The following is a 9979-nucleotide window of genomic DNA, read 5'->3' as shown; positions in this document are numbered from 1 at the left end:
GAGGTGTTAGGTAGTAATGTTTTTTTTTTGTGAATTTTGTTTAATGTCTGCTGTTTTTTACTTGTCTTTGTGGCCAATATGTTAGTGTAGATGGCTAAGTATTGTATGTTTTTTTTTTTTAATAAAAAAAATCTTTTTTTGCGGATTTTATATTTTTTAAAAACAAATTTACTCATAAATGTAGTAATGTAAAATATATGGTAATACATGTGTGTATATTCAGCTGTTGGCCATGGAAAATTAGACTACTTGGCTATGTTTATGTCTTTGGAAATGGAACCACATTAGTCTGTTTACAAAAAATGAACCAAACCATTGTTTCAACATTTATTGTTAGAAACTGTACCCATAATGGTAAACATATGTCCACATCACTAAATGTTGCTGCTTACAAAAGTACACACTGTAATTAAAGGTCATAAACACCAATGTATCATTTTTACAGTACGAAAGCAAGCCTCCACTTCCAGAACACAAGCAACACTGTCAAGAGCTGTGGATGCTGGCGATACAGGTAACGCAAAAACAACACCTGTTAATGTGTCCACCACAAAAAAAAAAAAAGTCTAATGTTTGCAATAATCCATAGGAACTTCAACATCGCATCACAGCCCACAAAGACGTCCTTCACAGGGGTCTGGCAGCCACACGAGCAGGCCTAGCAAGGGACGTCATCCTGACGTCGCACCAACACCAGCATTAAGCACACCCCCACGTCGTATTTCTACTGTGTTGCCTCAGCCACCAGAACACATTTTGGAGAGTACTCAATCACAGGGTCCACATTCCCCTCAGCTGTCTGGTGAGTAAACACCAAACACAAATTACACATCAGCCAAAAAATGTAATAATCATAGTACTTATCTACAGCAGCAAGCACATGGCTTGCAAATTTCAAAAACCAATTTAAAAAATAAATAAAATTAAAGTGTTCTCTTGCGCCTTACAGTAGTATTGTTTTTTTTTTTTAATAGTAAAATATTGAGCTTCAGGTAGTTTCACACCCTTTCACAATGGTGATAGAATTCATATTGTCATTTACTGTTTGATATTTTAATGGAAGTACGATATGGCGGGTGACAAATCACTTTTTTTTATGGTGTAAACTTTATACCTCTGTCTGTTTGTTTCGGAAGTGTGTTATTTGTCAAACATGTGTCCACTTTTGTTTTGAAGTAATTTTGGTCAACATAAAAACCATCAGAATTTGTCTTTTTGATTGTGTATACGAGTCTAGGTGAACATCCTAATTTGCTTAAGAAAAATGTTTGACAAACAAGTCTAGAAAGTTAAACTAAATATCAAAACCAACATAATTTTAAAATACACTCAAATGTTGTCCCCTTAAACCCCATACAGAACCAGACATCATGCCCCGGAAGCCCAGCAGGAATCTGAACAGGAAACATACACCCTCCAACTGCAAGCAATAGATGTTCACCAACCAAGCACGCCTCAGGAAAGTACCCCACCACCTCAAATGTCACCACACCCACAATTGAGCCAAACAACCCCACCCCACCAACCTGAGCCATCATTTTGGGCAACATGGAACCAACAACAGGCACAGAATATTGATTGCCTACGCACACACACCCAATACCTAGCCTGTCTGCCCCATCATCTACAGAGACTGTGTAGAAACACAAGCAGGCTCAATGTCCAGCTATGCAGAGTCGCAAACAGTATGGAGCAGATGAGAGCAGATAACAGCCAACTTATTGGTACCTTTCAGCGCATAATGGATGAGCAACACCGACATCAACAGGCCCTCATTCAGTTAATTCAAAGTAATCAAATTTTATCAGAAACCATGTCTCGCATCATAGACAACAACACAACAGCCACAACACAACTTACAGCAACCCTGGCAAACCTCAGCCAAAATATTAATTTGTTGGCACAACACCAACAAGGTTCCAGCTCAGGGACCAACACACCTACACAGACCCCAATTTCATCACCAGTTCGAAGATCCAGCCGAACCCGCTCCACTGCCCAAACCAAACCCACGTCAGCCACCAAAGAACAGCCTAAGAAATAGTCCACCCTGCAGCTGGATACACATTGTTGACAAAACTAGGTCTACACAATAGCAGTTATTTGTAATGAAAACACATGTTGTACAGTAATAAATGTGAAAAGTGATTGATGTGCAATGTGTTATGTGCAAAAAACTGTCAGTGTAAGAGGAAATTTCTTAGAGTTAACACTCACATGTGTTGGGAATATTCTAGCATCATTACTAACATGAACGTTTACCACATCACAGCCATAATTATGTGTCAAAAATTTTGTAAGGTTGGTGTTAGCCAATGTACGTATGGCTAATTGGCACACAATACTAAATGTCCATTATGTTGTGCTAATGAGGTAACATTTGAAACACAGCTTTAAAAGAAAGTCGACATACAACAAACACAAACAATAGGCTAAACAATAATGGTTGTTAGTGCATACTAAATTATTATGTAGTATTGTGGCAAACATTACCTTTGAATGTGTTTAAAAAACTTTGAACATTATAAAGACATAATTACTTTCCAAAACCGCTATACAATTAGCTAAGTAACTAATACCCAACAGTTAGACATAAACACATATCAAGCAAATAAACAACACTCAGCTGACTAGCTCAAGAGGGAGCAAGAGCCACATTACTACAGAAAAAACATTGGTGTGCCTTAATTTTTCATACAAAGCACACAGGCAAATTTACTTACGACTAAAATGTGCCAAAATCAGGTCTTGCCTTACCTGCCTCCCTATATCTGTACTCACAGTGTCGCCAGATGTTTCTAACTCCTCTGCTTGCTGACTGTTTTCTTCATCATCATCATCATGTGGCAGATGTTGCTGCAAACACATGTTATGAAGAAAACAGCAGCAGAACACAATCCTAGTCACCTTTAAGGGACTATACAACAAAAGCCCGGCAGATTTATCCAGACACCGAAACCTTGATTTCAGTACACCAAAACATCGTTCTAACACATTCCGCGTAGACTTATGTGCATGATTGTAATTGTGTTCAGCAGGGGAATCAGGGGCGGACAATGGAGTCAGAAGCCAAGAGTAGCAGCCATAACCCCCATCACCTGAAAAACAGAGATTAGCAGCATTGTAAAACATTGATGCACAAACACAGTGCTAATATAATATACAGGTTGAGGTAAGCACAAAATTAAACACAAATACTTGGTACATACCCAGCAGCCGGCCATCCGGCATTTCTCCAGCCTCAAATTTATCAAAGAGGGATGACTGACTGAGGATGAAGGAGTCATGGCAGCCACCAGGGTAACCCGCAACAACACTCATAATTTTGCGTTTTGCATCACACACCACCTGGACATTAGTTGATTGGCCAAAATGTCTATTTATATAAATATATTGCCTGCCCCTAGGTGGTCTCAGCTCAACGTGTGTGCAATCTATGGCACCCAGCACATTTGGCATGCCAGCAAGCTCATAGAAAGCTACCCTGACTGCATGCCACTGAGACTCCTGGGTAGGGAAGCAGATAGAGGCATCTATGTGTGGTTCAAATGCATCCAAAACCTGAGTGTACAGTCAAACATATAAGGTGAGTGTCTTAAGCACTTTGTTCAAATATACTGTTATAAATTCACATTACACAATACAGAAATGGGCCATTGAGGAGTATGTATGGTTTGCCTCACCTGATTTAAATATTTTGAAAAGGTGGGCTGTGAGATTCCTATTACATCGCCTGTTACAGCCTGAAAGCTGCCAGTAGCCATAAAGTGCAACACAGCCAGGAGTTTGTGCAGGCCTGAGACAGAGCGAGAGCGTGCTGTCTCAGGGTCTAGGTCCAGTTTGACTAGGTCATACAGACGGAAAATGTTGGTCCTATTTAGCCTGAACATCTGTATGACCTGGCCATCGGCCAATGCGTTTAAGTTCAAACGCCCCCTAAAAAAACGAGGCCTGCGCAGCCTCCGCGGCACCTGTACATCCTGCTGACCATGTTCACTTTCCTGGCCCTGGTTTCTTGTAGCCTCATGGAGCAGTCTCAGGAATCCCACAGCAAAACCAAATTCACTGCTACACACGGCAGCAGCCATTTCAGAGTGATTGATTTGGCAAATGTGCTGGCCCACCTTTTAAAGGGCCAAAAATGCAGGTGTGATTAATGATGAAGTCGGAACACATGTAAACACGCTTCTCAAAAGCAGGTCTACTTTTTCCCCGTGTTTTTTTCAAATGTAATCCACAATCTCCTGCTCTGCGGAACAATGGAACAAGTGCGGGAGTCTTGCCAAGCAGTAGAATACCTAGTACAGACCCTGAACATAGTAGATGGAATACAGTATTATTAATTAAAACTGTAGATGGTCTATAGTATAGGCTGTATCAAACATATTTAATATCAATAACAGTGGTCAGGAAAAGGTTAAACAGCTTATAATAAATACATACACAAACATAACTGAACCAGTTGGAGACTGAACTGCGTTCTCTAAGCACACATTATCCCACAAAATGGTAAGGCTCCTGTCTCTTCTTCCTGTCTCTGGCCCAGTGCACTGATTGAGGGCTCAGATCTACATACACAGCAAACTTGGTATAAGAAGCTGCTACCACTGGGCATGTGCAGCAGCTCCACTCTGTCCCTTAAACTGCATGTTGCAATGGCAGCTCTAGTAATCAAATGACATACTATTGCTATTGTCATAATTTGAGCCATTGGGCAAGTGGAAGGGGGTTTCCAGGCAACCGGACCCTCCAACCCCTGCGTTTGCATATGTTGCTGACATTATCATTATTATTATTATTATTAATGGCTGGAGTGATTTCTAGATGAACGGATTCATGTAAAAGTATCATGATTACTGCACAATGATTGTGGAAGCACATTCTACATGCAAACAATTAACTTAAATTTCTTTCACAATTAAAAAAACCCAAATCACTGCACCAACCAGTACATAGAAAGCAATATAGGGCAAATCATTGTCATTTATTTATTCATAGGGTGCCACAAAACTCATTTTAAAACACAACAAGGACATATAATAGTGAGAGTCCTGCTTCTGAAAAATGAAGGTAAAAAGGGAGAAGACAAAGCTGAGACCAAAGAGCGAGAGGCAGAATATCCCCTTGCGAGGTGAGAGTGTGTTTTTTGTTTTTTTTTTAATAGCAAGAATTCAGGGCCTAATTCAGACCTGATCGCTAGGTGCATTTTTTGCATCCCTGCGATCGGGTAGTCGCCGCCTACAGGGGGAGGGTATGGAGTGTGTGCAGGTATGCGATCGCATTTGTAGCAGAACTGAACAAACATAAGTTTGTGCAAGTTCTGCTCAGCCCAGGACTTACTCTGCTGGTGCGATGATCGGGGCCAGAGCTGACGTCAGAAACCCTCCCTCCAAATGCCTGGACCCTCCTGCGTTTTCCCGGACACTACTTTAAAACGGTCAGTTGCCACTCACAAATGCCCTCTTCCTGTCAATCTCCTCGCGATCACCGGTGCGTTCGGTATATTTACACCATCCCGTCGCTGGCAGGCGTTCCCCATTGCTGCGGTTCGTCACGCCTGCCCATTGTGGTACATACGCATGCGCAGTGCAGACCTGATCGCAGCCTGTGAGTAAATGTACAGCAGCGATCAGGTCTGAATTATCCCCTCAGCTAGTAGGAATGAGTAGTCAATTCCCACAACTGTCAGGGTTAAGTAAAAAAAAGGAAGCAGAATTGAATGTAAACATATGCATATCGGTATACACGTGAAAAAAAAGTAGACATAAGAGTATTTAAATAATAGACAAAAGAGAAGAAGTAGGGGGAAGGGGAGGACAAGGGTGAGGGATACATTACAGGTATGTAGCTAATGGAGTTAGGTCAATTTATCTGGTTTGAAAACCATAATAATAAGTCATAAGCACTTCAGAAATGTGAGGAAAGTTTTAAAATAAATCAATCCAAACTAGGGCCTAGGCCTAATTCAGATCCGATCGCAGCAGCAACTTTGTTAGCTAATGGGCAAAACCATGCGCACTGCAGGGGGGTCAGATATAACATGCGCAGAGAGAGTTAGATTTGGTGGGGTGTGTTCAAACTGAAATCTAAATTGCAGTGTAAAAATAAGGCAGACAGAATTTACTCTGCACAGAAACAATATAACGCACCCAAATCTAACTCTCGCTGCACATGTTAGGGACTGTAAGCAATAGCTTCAAAGGCATTAGTACAATCATACTCAATATAAGGAGCTTTTCAAACTAATACCAAAGTTTGCAGAGAACCGGGATATGAGCTTGCACATGGTAAATCACAGGGAGATAGCAGCCATTCTACGTGTTTCAAATAATTTGTATAATTGCGACTGCAGAGCCATGGGTTTAGCGAAAATATATGGCTCCCATTTTTTTAAAAATTTAGTTGAAGTAGAACTGGGGTCTCAGGCCACATTATACTGTATCTATCGTAGTACATAAATTTCATTAATAGTGAATCTAGCTTCCTTAAAGAAGGGGAGTATTTGGATAACCATAAGTTCATAATCACCTTCTTAGCCACCATGACCAGGAGTGTGAGGAAAGGAATTAAGTACTTCTTAGAGTTATCTATTGCCCATGAGTCAAAATTAGCAAATAACATAGTTATAGGATCTAACAATACATTTAGTGAGAAGGATGTATTAATAAAACCAATAATTTTATACCAGTATTTCTTTATGTGCCCGCAGGTCCAAAGATTATGAAAAATAGTTACAGATGAACAGCTGCATTTCGGGCATACAGTGTGCCTAACTCAGTGTAATCATAATCGCTTCCTTGACTTTGGGATATTAACGCCCTACACAAAACTTTCACATGTACTTCTTGATGTATGGAACATTGAACTGTGCGTAACACTCTGTGGCAATTGTGAAACAACAAGTCTGTCTGAGATAATAAAGGGATATCTTTCTTCCAAAATTTCATAGTGGTCAGTTGAGTTGGATTAATACATGGTTTTAGTAATTCCACATAAACTAAGCGAGGTTTGTAACGATGATTTTGAAATTTAGTAACAATGTTGCGGAGAGGGTCCTGTAAAGTAGATATGGGAGATGGGGTAGGTAAAGAAGCAACATAATGGTGTAATTGTAGGTATGCAAAATAGCTATTATCAGGGAGGCCGTATTGTTGTTGAAGAGAGTGAAATGGTATGATACTACCCCCAGGGTCAAAAACCTGTGCAATAACTTAAATACCTTTAAACTGGAGCCGTGTAAAAATAAGATTTTACTTACCGATAAATCTATTTCTCATAGTCCGTAGTGGATGCTGGGACTCCGTAAGGACCATGGGGAATAGCGGCTCCGCAGGAGACAGGGCACAAGAATAAAAGCTTTAGGATCAGGTGGTGTGCACTGGCTCCTCCCCCTATGACCCTCCTCCAAGCCTCAGTTAGGATACTGTGCCCGGACGAGCGTACATAATAAGGAAGGATATTGAATCCCGGGTAAGACTCATACCAGCCACACCAATCACACCGTACAACTCGTGATCTGAACCCAGTTAACAGTATGATAACAACGAAGGAGCCTCTGAAAAGATGGCTCACAACAACAATAACCCGATTTTGTTAACAATAACTATGTACAAGTATTGCAGACAATCCGCACTTGGGATGGGCGCCCAGCATCCACTACGGACTATGAGAAATAGATTTATCGGTAAGTAAAATCTTATTTTCTCTGACGTCCTAGTGGATGCTGGGACTCCGTAAGGACCATGGGGATTATACCAAAGCTCCCAAACGGGCGGGAGAGTGCGGATGACTCTGCAGCACCGAATGAGAGAACTCCAGGTCCTCCTCAGCCAGGGTATCAAATTTGTAGAATTTAGCAAACGTGTTTGCCCCTGACCAAGTAGCTGCTCGGCAAAGTTGTAAAGCCGAGACCCCTCGGGCAGCCGCCCAAGATGAGCCCACTTTCCTTGTGGAATGGGCTTTTACCGATTTAGGCTGTGGCAGGCCTGCCACAGAATGTGCAAGTTGAATTGTACTACAAATCCAACGAGCAATAGTCTGCTTAGAAGCAGGAGCACCCAGCTTGTTGGGTGCATACAGGATAAACAGCGAGTCAGACTTTCTGACTCCAGCCGTCCTGGAAACATATATTTTCAGTATATTATTATAGTATATTATTATAGTATATTATTTCAGTATATATTTCAAGTAACTTGGAGTCCTCCAAGTCCCTAGTAGCCGCAGGCACCACAATAGGTTGGTTCATGTGAAAAGCAGAAACCACCTTAGGGAGAAATTGAGGACGAGTCCTCAATTCTGCCCTGTCAGAATGAAAAATTAAGTAAGGGCTTTTATATGATAAAGCCGCCAATTCTGACACACGCCTGGCTGAAGCCAGGGCTAATAGCATCGTCACCTTCCATGTGAGATATTTTAAGTCCACAGTGGTGAGTGGTTCAAACCAATGTGACTTAAGGAACCTCAAAACAACATTGAGATCCCAAGGTGCCACTGGAGGCACAAAAGGAGGTTGTATATGCAGTACCCCTTTTACAAATGTCTGAACTTCAGGTACTGAAGCCAGTTCTTTCTGGAAGAAAATCGACAGGGCCGAAATTTGAACCTTAATGGACCCTAATTTTAGGCCCATAGACAGTCCTGTTTGCAGGAAATGGAGGAAACGACCCAGTTGAAATTCCTCTGTAGGGGCCTTCTTGGCCTCACACCACGCAACATATTTTCGCCAAATGCGGTGATAATGTTTTGCGGTTACATCCTTCCTGGCTTTGACCAGGGTAGGGATGACTTCATCTGGAATGCCTTTTTCCTTCAGGATCCGGCGTTCAACCGCCATGCCGTCAAACGCAGCCGCGGTAAGTCTTGGAACAGACAAGGCCCCTGCTGGAGCAGGTCCTTTCTTAGAGGTAGAGGCCACGGGTCTTCCGTGAGCATCTCCTGAAGTTCCGGGTACCAAGTCCTTCTTGGCCAATCCGGAACCACGAGTATCGTTCTTACTCCTCTCCTTCTTATGATTCTCAGTACTTTTGGTATGAGAGGCAGAGGAGGGAACACATACACTGACTGGTACACCCACGGTGTCACCAGAGCGTCCACCGCTATTGCCTGAGGGTCCCTTGACCTGGCGCAATATCTGTCTAATTTTTTGTTTAGACGTGACGCCATCATGTCCACCTTTGGTTTTTCCCAACGGTTTACAATCAGGTGGAAGACTTCTGGGTGAAGTCCCCACTCTCCCGGGTGAAGGTCGTGTCTGCTGAGGAAGTCTGCTTCCCAGTTGTCCACTCCCGGAATGAACACTGCTGACAGAGCTATCACATGATTTTCCGCCCAGCGAAGAATCCTTGCAGCCTCTGCCATTGCCCTCCTGCTTCTCGTGCCGCCCTGTCTGTTTACGTGGGCGACTGACGTGATGTTGTCCGATTGGATCAATACCGCCTGACCCTGAAGCAGGGGTTTCGCTTGACTTAGGGCATTGTAAATGGCCCGTAGTTCCAGAATGTTTATATGAAGAGATGTTTCCATGCTTGACCACAAGCCCTGGAAGTTTTTTCCCTGTGTGACTGCTCCCCAGCCTCTCAGGCTTGCATCCGTGGTCACCAGGATCCAATCCTGAATGCCGAATCTGCGGCCCTCTAGAAGATGAGCACTCTGCAACCACCACAGGAGAGACACCCTTGTCTTTGGTGACAGGGTTATCCGCTGCTGCATCTGAAGATGCGAACCGGACCATTTGTCCAGTAGATCCCACTGAAACGTTCTTGCATGGAATCTTCCGAATGGAATTGCTTCGTAAGAAGCCACCATTTTTCCCAGGACCCTCGTGCACTGATGCACTGACACCTGGGCTGGTTTTAGGAGGTTCCTGACTAGCTCGGATAACTCCTTGGCCTTCTCCTCCGGGAGAAAAACCTTCTTCTGGACTGTGTCCAGAATCATTCCTAGGAACAGAAGACGTGTCGTTGGAATCAGCTGCGATTTT

At 42.7% G+C, this 9979-nt stretch overlaps 1 long non-coding RNA gene across 1 annotated transcript; it reads left to right on the top strand.

Annotated features, from left to right (window-relative positions):
• Positions 1-200: 200 nt before the first annotated feature.
• On the top strand, positions 201-2344 carry LOC134943550 (uncharacterized). Its single transcript, XR_010181604.1, has 3 exons — positions 201-514; positions 590-802; positions 1360-2344. It is a non-coding gene; the product is annotated as an uncharacterized LOC134943550 (long non-coding RNA).
• Positions 2345-9979: the final 7635 nt, after the last annotated feature.

Source organism: Pseudophryne corroboree, chromosome 7 (genome assembly GCF_028390025.1).
Source record: "Pseudophryne corroboree isolate aPseCor3 chromosome 7, aPseCor3.hap2, whole genome shotgun sequence".
In the NCBI taxonomy this organism is placed as follows: Eukaryota; Metazoa; Chordata; class Amphibia; order Anura; family Myobatrachidae; genus Pseudophryne; species Pseudophryne corroboree.
This window is presented reverse-complemented; position numbering and strand designations above follow the sequence as displayed.